The 19,842-nt window shown below is 39.2% G+C and overlaps 1 long non-coding RNA gene across 1 annotated transcript in view; it reads left to right on the top strand.

Annotated features, from left to right (window-relative positions):
- Positions 1 to 18,209, top strand: part of LOC139634380 (uncharacterized) — a 51,754-nt gene extending 33,545 nt beyond the window's left edge. Inside the window, exon 3 of the long non-coding RNA XR_011693954.1 lies at positions 17,961 to 18,209. This is a non-coding gene — a long non-coding RNA (uncharacterized lncRNA). The remainder of the gene's footprint in view (positions 1 to 17,960) is intronic.
- The last annotated feature ends 1,633 nt before the right edge of the window (positions 18,210 to 19,842 follow it).

The raw sequence follows: 19,842 nt of genomic DNA, 5'->3' as shown, positions 1-19,842 counted from the left end.
ACTAGTAGTCTATAATGTATATGTGTGTATTTATGTTTGTGTGCGTGTGTGTGTATAAAACTGAAGAATCTCTCAAGAATAATTGTGCTACACAGCAAGAGAATGAGAGATGAAATGTTTCGAGACTTGTGCGTGTGACAAGTGTGTTTTCACATGTAAATCCGGTTCAAAGGAGGGGAGTCATTTTGGTAGACGTTGCTCTGACTAAGCACCGTGGAGATCGGTGGTTTACTTGAAATAGTATCTTATTCTGTGTGGTTCAGCCCTGTCAGGATCAAACTTGATGATATATCTACAGTTTCTACTCTTTCTGAATACTGACATGTATTATTTAACCCCACTATTCTGCTGGAAATACTTCTCAGAGCTTTCGTGATCCTGCCTCTTTGCCTCCATCTACATTGTGAAATCCATTCACTTTAAAAACACCTCTGTACAAATTTCCCAGCAATGAAATTGATGCCTTGCTCCTCTAAAGCATACAATCAATTGCCTCTGACAAATTGTTTGATATTCACAGGTCTTGAATACACAAAATGGCTTCTTAGTGCAATGTGTTTTTTTTTTTTTTTCCTTTTTTTTTGTTGGGGAAGTTAAATTGCATTAGCGATGAAGTTTGATAAAAAAAAAAAAAAAAAATACATGAGTTCACTGGGAGCAGGAGACTTGCTACGTGTATCTGAAAAAGCCTTAGCAGACAGAACTATCTGACAGAGGTCAGCTGATGTCGAGGTACATCAATTTTATGAACCTTCACCCCCCTCGCAAGCTCGCTGCCACTCATGTGTTAAATGGGTCTTGTAGACAGAAGAGAATGCCTTTGTGCTGAAATAAATGGAGGGGAGAGAATGGGGGTTAAGACGACTCCTTTGAGGTGCATCAACCTACATCTGTTCAGCCTCTCTTTCTTTTTCTCTCACCTCTCTCTGTCTTCTCTTAAAAACACAGCGTCTACTGCATGCAAGGGGAACTTATTTTCTTATCACGCTATGTAAATGGCTCTATTTATAGTTTCTTTTGAAAGACGCAGCTGCCGTGGTCGCTTTCTTCTCCTCAAAACTATCTGAGGCAAATTAATGTGACACCGACTCTCATCTGAGGACAGAAAAGAAAAAAAACATCCTTGAAATTAAACATTTAGACATGTGGCAAATTATGAGTTTCTATATTTGTATGTTGTATGTGTAAAATATCCCTCCAATGCTATAAAGCTGCTGAAAAGGGAGTATTTTTATTTTCTTCCCACTAGAGACTGATCGACCCGAGAGCAGGCTGTTGTGACAGATGTTCAGCTCAGCTAAACAGGGGCTGTAATAACACACACTTGCAAAGACACATACTGTATAGACATGTACACAAGGGTTTCAAAGCGTGCACTCGCACACACATACTGTACGTGCACAAAAGAACACAACCCCCATGCACACAAAACACACGACCACTGCACCCTGAACAAACCCCCTAATTTACTCTCTCTCCCCACCCACACACACATACACACAACACTCACCCACCCACACACACACACACACTGAGAAGAAATTACTTTGAACTTGGTGTCAGGCAGCGTGAATGCAGCTGGGAGCAACAGGGTCACGAAGCTCTTTGAGAGGTGAGATGAGGTCCAGCCTTTCCTCTGCTGTCTGTCTCCGCTCTGATGTGCTGATGGCCGACGGGGGTCGTGGGGGTTGTGGTACACGTAAGACCGTCGGGCCCGGCCATAAGGCCCTCTTTGTTACGGGTGGCACTTTGATGCAGTCACGCAGTTTCCACAGGCCCCTGCTAACATCAGACAGTGGTGGCCCTGGCATCGTCATCCTTCAAAAGCAGAATTATTTTCACTTTCCTGCTTTTAAATGAGGACTGAAAATGATAAGATTTGTATCATAACTCCATACATGATCACTGAACTTTTAAATCTCAGCTTAACGGTAATAATTATCCTTAATGATTTTTTGATCAGAAATATAATTTAGTAATATAGAAGCAATTCTACGAAATGACACCACTTAATGAGGAAAGATGCTGCTGCCTCATGCGCTGATGACACAGTAATAGGACTCTTAGCTTTTCTGAGACTTGCTTATAAATGAACAAAGACTTTTAATTAAAGAACTAGAATAAACAAAAACACAATCAAACTGATGACTTAATTGATTCTAACTATGAGAAGTTAGGGTGTTTCATTCCAGGCTTGGTTAGCAGGGCTGGAACTGCTGCCAAGATGTTTAATCATGTTTAATAAATTGCAGCAGACAAGGCTGTATCTAATCTATTAATAGGCCCACATCATTACATTATGATTTGAATCTGGAAAGGGTCCAACTGTGGATGAACTCCTATTGATCTGAGCTGAAATTCTTGTGAAGGCCTTATCTCATGCAGTAGTTGTATGTTACCTACCAAGGGATGGAAATGTGATTTAAAAAAAAAAAAAGCAGACTTTTCCTAATGCATTATCTATTTTAAGAATAGAATTCAAAATAACCCCACATTGCCTCTGTTTGTGCGTATGCAAAACCGCAAGCATTGCAAATAACTGATTTCATAGAACAATGTTGTCAAATAAAAACACAAGGCTGAAGATTAGCAAGAGGCAAAACAAAGGGAGCATCAATAAAAAGCGAGCATATGTGTTCATCGGCAACCGCCTTAACACACACACACACACACACGCATGCACGCACATGCATGCACACACACTGATTAATTGTATTCTTCATTCATTGTGAGGCATCCTGCTGCTAATTAGCTTAGGCATGGTTTTGCATATCGTATTTATTTAATTTCTTCATGGGCTGTACCAATAGAAGGTGTAATTTGGGATGAGAAAGGGGCCATTTTTTTGCCATGGTTTAAAGACACAAAGGGCTGGAAGTGCTGGGGCTGATTGCTGTTACTAGGAGGACTCTTTCTTTCTGTGCCAAATGTAAAACAAAACCAAACATCCCTCTGGTGTTTCACTTGATTTTTGGCATGAAGACAATACTGTAAATCTAATGAACAGATTATGTTTACAGTTCTCTCGCTGCATTTTAGATTAATTTCAACAATGCCACAGCTTTCTTTTTTTTTTTTTTTTAAATTCAACAGAATAATATTTTAGAGAAAAGATATCGCAGGACTCTTTGGAAGTGCATGAATTCAAAACAGCGGTAGGTGCAACATCAGGAGATGGAGCATTTTCTTGTGGATATGGAAAATCTTTCCTTAAAAGTTATCACTCTCTGGCTGAAGTTGACAGTTTTGCAGAATCAAGCGAAGACACTTTGAGGTGATTGGGCACCCAGCTGAGCTTGGTTGAAAACACATTCCATATGTATTGAGTCTTATAGTGGAGAACAACTCTAAGCTGTTCCCTTTTCCAACAGATTGGAGACTTCAGGAAGGAGACACAAAATCCCTGTTCAGGGCTCTGCTTTGCATCTGTGTGCATGTGGGTTTGCTTGTGTGTATTTCTTTGCATATGCAGGGTGTAAGCAGGTTTGTGAGCTTTGTATGCCTATAGATGATTGTTGATGATCCAAATGTACATACATGTATCAGATGAGGGCACTGAGTTGTTTCAGTTGAACATCCATTTTTCCAGCCATGCTCACATCCTGCTGCAAGCAAGCAACAGATGGCAGGACAGGGTTCTGTGGCCGATTTAGTCCAGTCATGTTTGCTAGGAAGTAATTGTGTTTTAACCTGGAGAGAAACTGAATATTACTGCCATGCAGGCAAACAAATTATAGTCACCTCACTGGCCGGCAAATGACTCTATTTGTCTCATGTCCAGATGGAGTTTGAAGAAAATAAATTGGCCCGTGATGCTGCATGGGTTCGATGCACCTGACTGTTTGCTAGCCCGTCTGTTTGTCTGTCTTTCTACCTGTCTCTACCTGTTTATATCCTCAACAGATGCCTGTCTGCTTCCTCATACATCAGCCTGTCTGTTTTTGTATCGTGGCAGATGTTTCAGTGCTGCCGGTCTTTATAGCAGAAAATGCAGCAGAGGAACAAAAATTAAAAAAAAAAAAAAATGCTCAAGTGGATGAAAGCATCCGTACATTCACCTTAGCACTGTGCCACAGATAGTCTCCTGACGCCAAACGCTGCCTTGGGGGACAGAAATACTTACGAGACATCGGTATGGTTTCACGATAAGCATTCATTAGCATGAACATCAACAAAAGATGTGCCACGCTGATCTCTTGACAAATTAAGTCACTTTTTCTTCTTCGCGTCTCCCTGATTTTCAACACTCGCTGTTTATATAAAACATTCTTGAATGAAGTGTTCATTCACTGTCACTTCCTGCTCCGCGTGCCAACTGTGTGCATCAGAAAATCCCCTGCAATCTTTGTTTTGGCTAGTGTGAGGTGGCAAGTGATTACCCAGAGTGCTTTGGGAAGTTAATGTTCATGGTCTACACAGCGGGATTCTAGGAGTGATGACAGAGGAAGTGCCTGAGGGCGAGCGTCTCTTCGCTGCCATCTCACTTTCACTGTTTCTGACAACGCGTTTACCCCAACAGATGGCTCCAACGCTCACACAGAGACACTCTGAGGCGATGAAGAACTGCGTGGGCTGATACAACACAAAGATGTGCAGAGAATCCAAAACCAACTCGTGTAAATTCATGTAAAATTGACTAATGGGATCTCAATAGTCCGTAATGTGTTAAATATGTAGCCTGGGCTTTGTCATACTTTGTCATAAAATGAAAACAAATAAGAAACTGTATCCACCATCTCATCTTTATTATCTCACCTGTTTATTTCCTCTATAACTTTATTTTTTCACTTTTTAATACAGTGAAATACAACTGGTTAAGTTATTAGAAAGAGAGAGAAAAAAACTGCATGATTTTTGTGGAAATCTATAAAGTAAAAGTTCAGGAAATGGATCCCAGCTCATATATTCACTGGAGGCCTAACCGGCACGAAAGCAGCAAGTGTTCTGAAGGTAAAAAAAAAGTGTGTAGCCTATCATAAGGTAAAGGCAGAATTTGTGTATGTAGGGAATATGATTCAATGACACCTTGGTCCCAAACTGCAGCTCATTCAGTCAAGTAATGCCTCAAGTATTTCCTTTGCATACCAAGGAAGAAGAGTTCAGCTGTGCCTTCAGGCCACTGAAATGACACGCAGCACGATGTCAGAATATGACTTACTGAGGAGTTCAGTGAGATGGAATAGTGTGTGTGTGTGTGTGTGTGTGTGTGTGTCAAGCCACATTATTGTAATGCATCCACAAAACCCAAAAATGGCAACACCTCACCATGTTGGACCACAGACTTGTTTTTTGAAAATAAAGATGGTAACATTTTCAACTCAAACGTGTGTCCTAAGCGATACTGAACATTTCTGACTTTGACAACACCTGGTGGTCGAATCAGGAACCAAAGTTGTAGATAGCAATGCCACTACACTGAGACTATTTGACTGACATTGATTGGGTTTGACCTTTATTTAACCTTTTTAAAGGAATAGTTTGACATTTTCATTCCATTCTCATGTCTGTAAAATAGTAGCAGCTGGTTAGCTTAGCTGAGCACAAAGGCTGATAAATGGCAGGAAGCAGCTTGTCTGGCTCTGTAACATGATCAGCCAGATAGCACCTTTAACAGTCACTAATAACATTGTTTGCTCAAAAGCCAAAATATAAAAAACTTGCACTCTGCAGTTTCAGAGTGGCTATGTGCTGGATGCCTGGCAACCTTATAACAACAACAAGCCTTTGTGCTAAGCTTCATATTCAACATACAAACAAGTAAGCAAGAGGTATGGACCTTTTTATCTAACTCTCTGCAACAAATAAATTGAATAGGCGTATTGAACTGTTTTTTTTTTTTTTTAACATTCAGCAGCTTCAGTAAATTTACTTTAAATTCTGGGTCGGTTTTGAATCATTTCCACAGTTAATGAAGAAGCTCTCTGAATGGTCTCGAACTTGACTCTCTGAACTCTTCTCCATAGCAACTGCTGCTGAGGCTCAAACTAATCATGGAAAAATGTGAATGTGCAGTATCCGAGTTGAATTAACCATTATAAATGGCCATGACATAACCTCGCAGTATTGTTCAATTATTCAGAAGACTCACATGTTTTTGTATGTTTAAGTAAACTCGAAGAAGCTTTTTTTTTTTTAAATCTGTTTAAAAATATAATTTCATTTATTCCATCTCTAATTATACAAATTCAAACCAGCAATGCAGTTTCACTTCAGCTTGTGTAAAAGGCACAAAAGCAATTTCTTCAGAAACTGCAGTTTCAAAAATTTTAATGTAAATTTACAATGTAAAAAATTCTATAGTTATTAGTTCTACTCAATTCTCAAGAATGAATTAAATCTAGCCTTCGTAGGTGGTTGTCTGTGTGAGTATCTATGTGTTTGTGAGAGACGCAGAAATCAGACATGGTGACAGTTTTCCCCGTATGGTTGATTGATCATTCCTGTGTGTGTGTGTGTGTGTGTGTGTGTGTGTGTGTGTGTGTGTGTGTGTGTGTGTGTGTATGTGTGTGTGAGAGAGGGAGAGTGTGTATCTTGAATGGGTGACTGGCCATAGTGGAGTGTGAGGTGAATGTCACACCCATCAAAGTGCACAGGTAATGATGCACTGTAGCTGGCATTGCTACAAGGCGTTAACCTGGATGTCCACTTACCTGCCCACCCACATACACACACACACACACACACACAAACAGTTCCCTGGGCTGCCTTTCACACTAACCTGGCGTCCTTTCACAGGGCCCAGTAGAGCGTGCTGGTGTGACTCTACTCTCAGGCTCTGCAGAGAGAGAGAGAGAGTAAGAAGGAGAGATAGTGGGTGGCGATGGTGGTGTTAAAGGTTGGGGTTGCACATGCATAAGCATTGGCAAGATAATAATTACCCATTGGCATTTGGCGTACTTTCATTTTGGAGTTTGATTCCAGCCTCCTTATTTTGTGTATTGAATATGAAGTTTTACTACTAAAACTGCAATAAATTCTTGACTGATTTAATTAGATCTAAATACAGATACAGTACTGTCCAAAGCGATATCCACAGCACGCAACGGCTGCAGTATTCGTGTAAAAATATACAGCTTTTAATGATGCTGCTGATTAGAATTTGATGAAATCCACAAAGGCCAGAAAGGACGTACAAGTAATTATTTCTCATGCTGTGTTTTCTTGTGATCATGGCGTGTTCTGTTCAGGATCGTGACATAGCAAGCTTTGTTTTCTTTAAATTGTGAGAAAAGATTCAGACATTACATTAAGTAGAGAAAGTAATTATCCAGTGATCGCAAGTTCAGACATCTTGGACTATCCAGACTCTGAAATATCAACACAAACTGTTTTCTCATGATCATAAAATAATGATATAATCGCAAGATAACAGGTTTGTTATGATGTGATAACAACATATTTTTGTCATGACCATGAGAAAATCCTCTCCAGCCATGTCCACTCTGGCCTTTCATATGCATGTGCACATGATTATGAAATCTTAGTTATTAGTAATTCTTTAACCAGACTTCAATTTAATAAAACATCATTCATGCAAATACACACAGGGATAATCACTTATCACTGCAAAAAATGCACATGCATCAATACGCTGTGCTATAAAAGACCAAACATAGCTGTGTTTCTGTGAGTTTATGTATATAAGCATGTTGAGTGCGTGCACATTTGCACATCTTTTATGACTTCAGACTGTGAAATCACCAGCAGCTGTTTGCGACTAGAGAAGACATTAGGGCCCGAGAGAGAGACAGAGAAAAATCATTCATCGTACTGTATGTTTTTGCCGAAAGCACGCGGCGGAAGGAAAGAATGAGAAAGGAGCGCGGCGTACCACACAGCAAGTGGACATTCACAGTGAAATACTTTGGATTAAACTGACTATACAGTAATTATTCTCCCGTGCCCTCTCGCTGTGTGAGACACCATAGAAGGGTCAGTGGCAGCTGTAATTATTACACTTCAGCCCTTTGTTCTCAGCACCATTTTAGATCATTGTTACTTTCTGTGGAGGAGGAACTGTTCACATCTCCATGGTTATCTGCACAGTAGGGTCATTCTACATTACTTCTTATGTTGCATGTGAGTAGTGACACATAAAAGACAAAGATTTAATGAGCTGCAAGGACAGTGACTTTATGAACTAATCAATATGTTGTTATTGATTGCAACTCTCAGTTGAAGTTACATACATGCACACATACATATGTATATGTTCGCAATAATAGATACATAGATATTCCAGTGTTTCAGTATGCAGCAGGTGTTTGACTGTTTTCATTTTCAAACACAAGACATTTTCTTATACTGTGGTCAAATTCGTGTTCTATTAGCCTCCTCGTTCCTGCTTCTAGCATGACTAAATGAGCCTCCATATTGGTTAACTGGGCTGAAAACATTCCCCATTAAGGTAAACAAGATTGTACTTTCTCCTATCTCCCACATGACTCTGCCCCTAACCAAATTAAGACACTCATTTGCATAAGCGAGATGGATGAGATAGGAGGAAAATACTTTTCTCTCTGGAAAATAAGTGCACTGTTAGACGAAGTGGGAATCTCAGATGAGATGTCGCAGCCCATTAGAACGGCCATGCTTCATCCTTTTTTCATGCGGCGTATTGGTGTAATAACTTTTAAATGTTGGGAGCGTTTGATAAAAAGCTCTGACTGATAAAACGGCAGAGTGTGATTGTAAAATGCAAGTTAGGAGAGAGTGCATTTTGTTTCATAATAGATTGTTCCTGAACAAGCCAGAACAGTATGGAGCACTTTCTTTCACTGCAAAATTACATTTCCCATGTATTTGAATATTGTAGTAATTACATATGTATGAATAATGCATTTTGCTAATTTTGTCTCAGTTTAGTTTGGATTCATAAACATTTCTACCACACCTACAATATCAAATAAAAAAATACATTCTTTACAATTTCATATATTGCTGATGCTGTTTTTATCAACTCCCCAGAAGGCAAAACAAACACATATGCAGCATACCTTACGTAAAAACCCTAAGATGCAACAATAGACTCCCCTGCCTCTCCTCTGTCCTCAACAAACCTGCTCAGTGAACGGAGCAGCCAGACACACAGTCAGGTTTGTTTGTGTACTAAAAACAGCACCACAATTTACTGCAATCAGACACTGTGTATGGGCCGAGGCACCTGGGGCGCTCTGTGTGTGTGCTCCTACCCTGTGGTGAAATTGCTGTCAACACTTTTCCCCCTCCTTTCAGTGGTGGTGGGCTCTGGTAAGTGGCCTGGCTCTGTCCACTATCCACCCCTCCCCCACTGAGAGGATCGCCATGCTACATTCACAACTCCACATTTACTACCTTCGGCTGTCCAACGCGCATGGAGAAAATGGTTGTTGTTTTCTTTATAGTGTGCGTTTCTTTCTATACCTTGCTGTCTTTCATTTCTGTGTTTATCCCTCACACTTGGTTGGACTTAGCTGCACAAAACCAGGGATCTGGGAGCAAATTGGTTTTACAGCTTGCTTTAGCTTGCAGGCAAATTAGAGAGAAGTGTCTTGTGAATGTGAAATATGATTTCTTTGTTAGGTTACTGTCTGTGCTGCTGCAGAGTGAAAAGTACAGGCAGCTTTAACTATCATTAATATAATGCAGGAAAACAGATGTTGAAAGATGTCTAGAATTTAATTCAAATCAAATCAGTGCTTTGACCATGACAATATTCGGCTTGTTTTAATTTCCATGAAACATACTGCACTGTATTCCAAAGAGACAATTAATTTGCTGCTAACTTTGTCTCAACAACCTGTACGATCCTGTGGCTTGGACGCGTGTGAGTACAAGAGTGACTCAGTGACTCAGACCATTAGCAAGATAATGTAGACAGTTAGCAAAGAGAGAGAGAGAGATTGAGAAAGACAGAATGAGAGAGCTCCCCCCCTCCCATTAGGGAGTAGAGGTGGTGTCATGAATAATGCATTACTTCTTAATTTATGGCCAAACTTTAAATAGCGCTGAAACACAGGAGACGCCTATGAAAATCCATCTTGTTGCATTATTTGCTTTGTGAGTCTGCTTTGAAACTCCAGATCTGAGGCAGTGTAATTAAACAATATCCTGCCAATATAATAAACGGAATAATTTCACATCTTTTGTCTGTCTTGTTTTGACAGCTCATAATTGAGCCATGTTTGCTTTTTGATTCCCGCATTTCATTTTCTTCATATACACCATTTCCTGTTCATCAACGCATGCACACCCACTGTCCCAAATGGCCTGTCTGGTTAAATACTAGAACGTCCAATATAGACTGTAGAAGAAGAGTTGCTTTGCAAGACTGTGGGCTGCAATGAGAGTCTACCTATAGGCCATTAAAGTTTGCACAGGCAACCCCATGAAATCAATATTCACTATGAAGCTGGCAGTGAACTTAGAGAACAGACTTTTATATATAGGTCAGTAGAGAAAGAAAGATAATAATTCATAATAAATTACATATTTAAGATCAAAGGATCATGATTATGATAACATGACACAGTACAATACAGATAGTATTACAGCATTGAGAGTATCAAGACAACAATGTAAAATCAATAGTAAGTCACTTACTTGTCGATTCAAGTTCATAATTCACACCACCATTGTCAAAGTGGTTTTTTTATCAGCTTTTTTATCAGCTTGTTGTAACTTTTGGTACTGGAGGCTATGCCGCATGCAGAAACTAAAATGTGATATGCCGTGCGTAGAAAAACAGCAACAGGGAGCTGATTGCAGTCTGTGCAGCCTACCTTCACCCATCCTCTGCTCCTCTCCTCCATGGTAATGAGGCGTTGAATGGCAGCATGTCTACAGGCAGGGGAAGCAGACGCGCCATGCAGCTGTGGACTCCTATGCATGAGGCACACACACGCACATTTCTTCCTATCCCTCAGGCTCCCACCTGAGGGCTTGGTACTTAAATGGCACAGGGGTGGAGGTGGGTATGATGGGTTGGTAGAGCTTCTGATATCCTACAGTGGCAGCAGGAAGGAAGAGGAAAGGAGGAGGAGGTGTGACCTGGGCGAGGTAGACAATGTGTTATTGTCATTCTTTTGTCTTTCCTATTAAGTAATAAAACAATATATGTTCTATATTCTGTTTGCAGTGTCCATAATAGCTAACTGCAAGATTATTATAATATATGTGCATTGTTTGTTTATAGGAAAGTGAGGATGGTTGACATCATACCTCCAAACCAGTATTCTGTTCCTTAATAAAACAGCGTGGTCTTATTTACCTCACACTTGATCCAATTAAAATGATGGATGCTGTCAGAACTTCAATTAAATTCAAAGCCAAGAAGACCTGCACCTGAAGAGTGGAGGAAAGTTGAAATCCTTTACCTTGCTGTCATTTATCATCACATCAGGCTTTCCTGACAATTTATTTAATTGTTTGCCACAGTGACAAAGTGCTCTGTGTTCAAACTGCATGGTGTCAGTCTTCCTTGAATGTTGCTTTGAACCGCTACGTACAACCGTGGATTTCTTGCCACTTCATGCTCGCTACAACATTGAACAGAGAACATGGAGACACCCTGTTGTTTTACCCCACAGCAGGAATCTGGGCACTGTTCTTTAATATTTCTGTGGTAGGCAATGGAGGAATCAGTGCTGGACAATTACTAAAGGCCTTAAGCCAGTATGCTTGTTGGATGGTCAGATACTTCAGACAGCCATTATCTTCACACCTCAGACATGCTAACGTCTGGCTTTTTTTCTGCAAATGAAAAGGGTACAATCAGTATTCAATTCCAGGACAAATAACTCTGCAGTAGATGTGAGTATTTGTCAGCTCTGATGCTGATCTACATTGATGTAAACACAACACCCAGTTGAACTTGCTGATCTTCACCCGTTCTCCTGCTTTAATGTCTCTCAGAACACACAGACACTGTAGACAGACCTGTCACCTGCCCAGCACAATGCTTGCAAACCAGCAACATTGCAGCCACACTGCCCCAAAATAAGTTTCAAAAACACACAATCATAAAAATTTAAGCATCTCACTTGGAGGCTCCAACACTTAAACACAAACACCAACCCAAAGATGAGACATTACAGTTTTACCAGTTTGCACAGTGGCTAGTAGCTCACTCTGCATCAGTTTGTGTACTCTATAAGTACATGTGATGCCGTCACTCCTTGCTGTTGTGTGTGTCCATAGTCCAAACAGAAAGGCAAACTCAACTCACAGTGGAAAGAGGTCAATTTGCTTTTATAAGCGGGTTTATCTGTGTTTAAAAAACCTGCTTACACCCACTAATTTTGGTGGAAAAAGGTTATATGCAAGATAAGGGATTCAATCCCACTTCAAACAGTTATTGGCCAGCTGTGCAGAGGTGAGAGAGGAGCCATGGATTGACCTTCTCTCTCTAGCTCCTTTGTCCATTCTTGGCACAATTATTTCAGCCTTTTTTAATGTGAACAATGAAGTAAAACATTATGAATGCCTCTCAGGAGAGACTGCCTGAAAATGTGTGCCGTTATCCCTGCCTGATCAGAGTTTTCTCTGCTGCCGAGCAAGGTTTCTTGTCAGCAGTAGATTGTGGTGATTGTCAGTTGACAAGAGCTTTGGCCATTGTTGTCTTTATAATACACCCTCTGAGCAGCGCTGTGTCTTCAGGGCAGGCTACAGGGAGTCGCTATCGGAAAGCGACGAGATGGCAGATATGTTAGCTGGTTAGCATGCTAACTTCAGTCGAAGAAAAGATGTGATAGAGACAACAGTTAACGTTGCTTTCCACCGCTGGGGACAGTACTTGGCGAGTAAAGGAATGAAGTTTGATGCTGAACATCAAACGTTTCCCCGAGACCTGTAAGTAAACAGCTGTTAATGCTAACGCTGGCTATGTAGCAATAGCAAGTAAGTACATTGAAAGCCACTGGGAAACGGATTCAGACTCTTGACGTTAATGTTTGAGGGAAGAAGAGATTTCCTTATTTATTTTACAACCTACATGTCACAAGCAATGATGTGATAGTGAGATTGCATGATGTGAACGGACGAGTGAGAGATGTGTAGGCTGCAAAATGTCAAACTGAACCCAGAAGTATTGCTTAAATAGACCAAGTGGAGACCTGTCAACATAGAAACTTCCACACATGTGCAGTCTATTATACAGTATTGGTCTGGTTTTAAATGGATGGTTTGTTGTATTTTTCAGATGTCTTTCTCCCAAAAGAGAAAGTTTCTCTCTACATTGCACCACTGTTAATAGCTCTGCTCCTGGAACACTGCACAGAGATCAAAAGTGTATCAATCAGCATTCTTGCATTGTCTCTTTCTCTTGCTCCCACAGTGAGATGATGTCTGTGGAGGTTGTACTTATCTTGCCCTTTCCAATCCCAGGAGAATCTCTGTATTCTCTATATTTTGCCAGCATGATCAATGCAACAATATCAGCCAGTATGCAAGTCGACATCCACAGTACAAACCTTTTTGAGACAAGAGGAAACCTATGCCACAAACTTAATCAACACAATCCTGTTGAATGTGAACCAGTGCAGATGTATGATTGAATATGAAATCTTCCTTCATATTTATTTTGCAGGGAGTATTGACATAAAAGCTTGAGATGAGATGCACATTCTTAACTACAACAGTGAACAGTAGGATGACAAGCAAATCAAAGGAACAGATGGATACTTTACCAGCTCAACAATGAATACATTGATAACAGCGCTACATGACAAACCTGTCCATCAGAAGAAAATGTCCTATCTTCTTACAAGCATTCTTTTAGCTAAATATTGCATCAAAAGATACACCCACCATAAAACAAACATCTCAGGAGTCATCATATTTAATACACAGCTCTTTTTTCCGCCCCTCTGTTTCCCAGTGATGCATTAAAAACCCAGGATTCTCTGAGGGGGAACCTGTGATCTCAAAGAAATATTTATTTTCTCATGCTGTGAAGCAGTTCATCTGAGATGCTTCAGAAAATTGCTTCTATTCCCCCTTAGTGGAAAGTGTCTAAAAGACAGTATACAGCTTTGCTGCCTTTGAAAATTTATCCCCTGCAGGCTTTTTGGCCACTCCTAAATCCCTTAGTTACTTTCATTGTTTGTGTTGGCGTTAATATTTCATAAAGATGTTTCAATATTTATTCATCTTTTTTTTTGCCACATAGATAACCATCTCACTAACTCCCTTGTATCATACATTTTAATGTACTGAGTGATCGTGTCCCACAAGCGGTGTGTGTGAGTTTTTCTACCCCTCCCTCTGTAGTACAAGCATCTTCATTAATAAAACATAATGGATGCCGCTGCCAAGAATCACTCCCTTTAAATAAATATAGTGTACAATAGACTGGCATAAAAGCTCTTATCTATTTAAATGAAAATGACATGCATCATCTGGTGTTGTGATCAAAGCATCAAAAACATTTAAATTTCGTATTGAGAATGTTGTGTTATTAAAAAACAATCACAAGGTACTGTCGGGTCCAAAGGTCTCAGACTTTTTTCTCAGACTAAAAGTCTCAGACTTTGTTTTATTTTATTTTATTTTGTGGTTGAATTCAGTGTATGATGGTAGTGAATACTTTCTCTGAAAAAATAGCCCATTTTATAGGCATTCAATGGATAAGGTTTCCACAAAGTGACTGTGGAAAAAGTAAAAAAAAAAAAAAAGAAATGACAAATTGGCCAACTGGTGTAAACCTGTATACAGTATGATGAACTAGTGATTGTTTGTATTCAGATCCTTTAGATAAGTAGCAAGCCCACATAACTCCATTAAAAGTATAGGTACCACACTGAAAATGTCACCAAAGTAAGTACGTCAATGTACATAAGGTATCAAAAATATAAGTTCTTGTTAAAGAAAAATTGCACCAGTGAGTGATATAAAGTGCTATTGTATATTATATGATTAAAGATGAATTAATTACATTTACATTTACCAAAGTTTCTGTGCATTAATATGTAGCATTTAGACAGAGCTCATTTCAATTGCTTTATATAGGATTTGCTGGTGTAATTATGGTTTATAAGCTGATGTTTTGCACAGAAAAATTTATTTGTGAAATGACTAGGAACTATAGTTAAAATAAGAGATTTTTTTGGCCATTTGGGTGCAGTGGGAAAAAATCTTTGAATACAACACTGACATGTTATTTCAGTTACGCATCCAGCAGATACGGAGCAACTTTAGCATTCATTTGAAATCAGTTCTAATTCTGTCCATCAGGTGAAAGTAAGTCCAATATTCACTCTCCCTTTGCCTTCGTTTTTTGGTCTCCCTCAACTCCTGAAGGAAATAACTAGCTTTTTAGCAGCTAAATGCTCCACTGTTATATTTATATTTGATTATATCATCTTAGTTATATTCCACCATCAGACAATCGTTCAATTACATTCTTATCAAAGTGAAAGCTATTGTAATAGCTGCACATTATATTTGGAAAACAGTTCACTCTTGCTTGTATTTGTTTTGAGTCTGAAATTCTAGTAAAGATTCAGCAAAGATACAATATTCAGTTATTAGCTGGACCAGAAGTTACCTGAGGGTGAGTCAGTTGGCTCTAGGCAAAATCAGGGGATTCAAACAAGGCAGACACTTATTAGCACCTTTGCACAGGCACAAATTATCTCCTTCCTGCTTTTCCGTGTCATCGTTACCTTCTCTTTCTTCTGATTCGTTGTTTCCACCATCACAGGAATTACTCCTGGTGGTTGTTTTCTGTCAAACACACCTGGCTGCTGGTAAAAATCCACTATTCCCAGTTGCTGAAACACAACACAACACACCAACAGCACATGTAACAACATAGCTTTGCAATCTCTTCAATATTTAACTTCTTCCCTTCATGAATGGCTTGTTGGAGCTGAATTTTTCATACATGCTGAAAAGCCTACACCGCAATGTCTCACACACGTTTACACGCATATATAGCAAAACTGTAAGTCATGTGATAAATTATTAAACCTTTTAAAATAGTGAAGAAGCATCTTCACTGGAAGAACGGTCTCAAAAGCAAAGGTCCGCAATGCACACTTACATTTTTCTTTGCGGGACTAAACTGAACAGTGTAAGCTTAAATAATGGAATTTGGACAAATTTTGAATTAGGTCTTAATAGGTAAGGAGAAATACCTGCCCTTTCTAAATGAATGGTTGTCACATTCACACAAGAACCCCTTTGATCACTACACTTATTAAATCTTTTTTAAAAAAGTCCAGATCATAATGACAGGTATATTGTTAAGAATTAATCGTTTTAATTCCTAAGCACTAATCATGCAGGAAACTTTTGACACAAATGGTCACTCTTTTGACACAATTTTACTGAAGAACTGAAAGGGAGGCTGATTATAAATTATCTGCGGCTCCTATGGCTTGAATCAAAAGGAGCTCAATCACCATATCTATTTGTGCAGCAAGCACTTGTCCCTGTTTCCGTGGCCATTAGCCCAAGAAATCCGGTCAGACCCACTCAACTCTGTAAAAACTTCTGGAAACTGAAGTGTGAACATTCAAGGTGAACAGGAGTTTCCTGCAACCTGTCAGAGAAGTTTGGAGAATCTCCGGGAAGGACAGACCCTTAGGGGCTGCAGGCAGCAGCTTCACCCTTCTGCCTCCTCCAAATAATCAGCCAGTGAGGGATTATTTTGTGTTGGTGATGGATTACTGAACAGTCAGTCTAGTGGTATATTCTTTTCAGATAAGTGAGTTTGCTATATATTTATTGTAATTTTCCATCTTATTTGACATTTATTTACAAAGAGCAGACTCTTGAGATTGAAATCTCCTATTTGGAGAGACTCTTGAGCAAATTGGCAGCAAATATGTGACATAAACCAGCACAAACCAGCAGACACAGATCAGATCAACATAGAAAAATGAGAAAGAAACTGTACTGAAACAACTACATTTGCCCATTCAGAAAAGTTATTAAAATGTCATTAAAGACATAGATGTGTATATATATATTGCTTTGCATTCTGTATTTAAAGCAGCTGGAATTTCACACTGTTGACAAGAATGAATATGATGAAATATAACAAATTAACAAGGAGAACCTGAGCATACTTGAACATAATTTCCTAATCAGAAATGAAAATAATGTGGAAATATTGTAGAACAGTATCCTATTGATTCTTAAATTTGTTAAATTAAGGGTCAGGTTTTGTATACATTATAATTTCTATATGTTCCTCTCTTATTTTGGGTAAAATTTTCCACTGCAACATACAATAAAATAAACATTATTAAAAATAGCCAACAAATCTTTTATTCTGTGAATCCATAATTACCATTAACCAAAGTTCAAACAAATCAAACTGAGAACCAGTAGGGAAAAAAGGACATTAATATTTCAATTTTTCTCTTATTAATTTAATCACATTTCATATGCTGATTTGAATTGGCCACGCTCCTCCACTCAGAGTTGACTCTAATCCCAATCTAATTACTAATTATACGGTTGGAGGTTGATTGGCCCAATCCTCCCAGCCAAGGCCAATTTGACTCCCTCTGATGTCGAGCACCTTTCATGTGCAATGTGTCCCAGGTTTTGAGGACAAATGTGTGTGCATGCGTGTGTGTCTGTGTGTGTCTGTGTAGATGTGTGCATTTTAATCAAATCATTATTCAGCACCCTCAGTCAATAAGAAATAAAAATATTTTCCCCACTGCTTGTAGTCGATTAAAAAAAGGAAACAAAAAACTAAAAGATCTGACCCCGGGTCGTTTATATTAAAGGTTCTATGTAAGAATGCAAAGCAATTTACACGTATTAATCTTTTATTGCCCATGTGTGAACAGATTGTAACATAACTGAAATAATAATTTCCTTGAATTTCTCAGAGCCCACTAATGTCAACAAATGACTGGCTCCCTGCTCCAACACAAATTCCATGGTAATCGAGTATTAGTTTTTTTTTCAGTGGTTATTTTTTTAAGTGGCTAAAATATGTAATTCTGACCCCTCATCCACAGCAACACGTCACTCAGCTTCTGTGCCAGTGCTCCTGCTGCTTCTCTAAACTGGCAGCACGCAGATCCAAATCTACTGCAGGTAAATACATTGACTATAGGTAAGTACCTCAGACAACCCCACATCAAATAACCCGCACTATCACTTTAAAGTCTGAACTAATAACAGTGTAAATTTTGTTAATTAATCAACGTGATGCCGGTCTGTATATGTCATGTCACTATTTCGTCTGATGACCAGGATGCTCACTCACGGACGTGCAACAGTGGCCAGTAAACGAATTGCAGTCAGCATGCAATTCGTTTACTGGCCACTGGTGTCATTGATAACAAGGGTTTCCTGAATGGTGCATATAGCACCTTTAAAGGAGAATAATAATGCAGCAAAGTTTTTTTTCAGCAGTAAAAAATTGAAATAAATCCTTTTACAGAAATATCACCTAGTTAGCAGATAGATGTTAAACAACTTGTCTGGAAAATATATTGTGAGTTAAAGTTGACATAAGGTAGTGTGAATATCATGTGTTATATTGCAGCTAATTGTAATGAACAAGGAGCCTAGTTCAAGTAATACTGTTAGTGATATTAATGTAACATGTGTATGTGTGATACTGTGTGTTAATGGCTGTGTCAACGTTTAACTTGCTCTACTGGCGAGAACAAAAAACGTTCCATGGTTAGTTTTCCAGGGCATGAACTGTCACGGCACTGAGGTCAGGGTGCCAGCAGAGTGTGATGTCATTTCCTGGGTGTCAGAGGGAGAGACACTTTGGGTTTGGATCTTTTTTCTGGGACAGACAAAGACATCAGGTTGCAGCACAGATGGGAAGACCATCGGGTCTTGACATCACAGACGAATGGGACAAATGACGCATAGTTCCACATGTAGTTATAATTCACTGTCTGTGAGTGCACAGTCTTCCTTTCTGGGCTTTTTTCCATTGCTGGTCATTCTGCTTTTAACATCACTTTTAGTGCAAAGTCCACATTAGCAACCTCAACCTTAAACAGCATTCCTGGTGTTTGCCAATGCTCATGCACAAGGCTGAATACCACCATCGATCCTGCATCCACCAGGAATGTTGCTCAAGCAGTGAAACACACAGCTTTAAAATACTGTTCTGGATTTGAATGTTATGTTTGACAACACAGATTTCAGTCTTCCTTAGTCAAGCTGTCAAGTTAGGCTACACCCTGAAATATTGCAATGAGTCAAGTCCATTGGATGAAAACAGAAAGACAGTTTCACTGTGAGGGACCCAATATTGGCTGTTTGTTTAAAGTCATATTGATGTCTCCCTGTAACCAGAGGCCTCCGGGCCTTTTCATGAAAAATACCAGTTTTATATTTGGACATTTTGATTAAAAATTGCATTCAGTTTAAAGATTTTCTCTTTTTTTGTTTTGACTTAAAAGCTTAAACTGAGCCTGGCTGTTGTCTCTTTTCTCTGTATGGCAGCACAAGCTGAAAACTCAACAGTGTGATCACACTGTCTGGTGTGCCAACCTGAGGCCGAGACTCTGTGAAACAAATCCGAGCGCTCACACAGTACGACTCCCTCAAAGATGTGCTCGCTGCAAAGGGCAAAGTGTTTCACTCCTTGAACTCTAATGTTGCTGAAAATTTCTCTTAAGTAAAATAAAAGCAGTACTAGATTATCTTGTTAGCACAATAACCACAGGGCAATTTTTACCTGTTCTACTAATGAGCACACACTGGGTATGTTCTCATGAATTGATCTGCAATCAATTCACAAATTAGACTTGACTATATGAAAATTTATTCAACGAACTATGTGATACAACACAAACTGATAATAAAGTAAATGTGAACATAGACAATTTTGATGCAGTGGGAGAATTTGCTGTATTATATACTGTAGAT

Source organism: Trachinotus anak, unplaced genomic scaffold, assembly GCF_046630095.1.
Source record: "Trachinotus anak isolate AG129_WGS33_773 ecotype Australia unplaced genomic scaffold, CSIRO_AGI_Tana_v1 ptg000016l, whole genome shotgun sequence".
Lineage (NCBI taxonomy): Eukaryota > Metazoa > Chordata > Actinopteri > Carangiformes > Carangidae > Trachinotus > Trachinotus anak.
The sequence above is the reverse complement of the archived record's forward strand: the minus strand, read 5'-3'. Positions and strand labels throughout refer to the sequence as shown.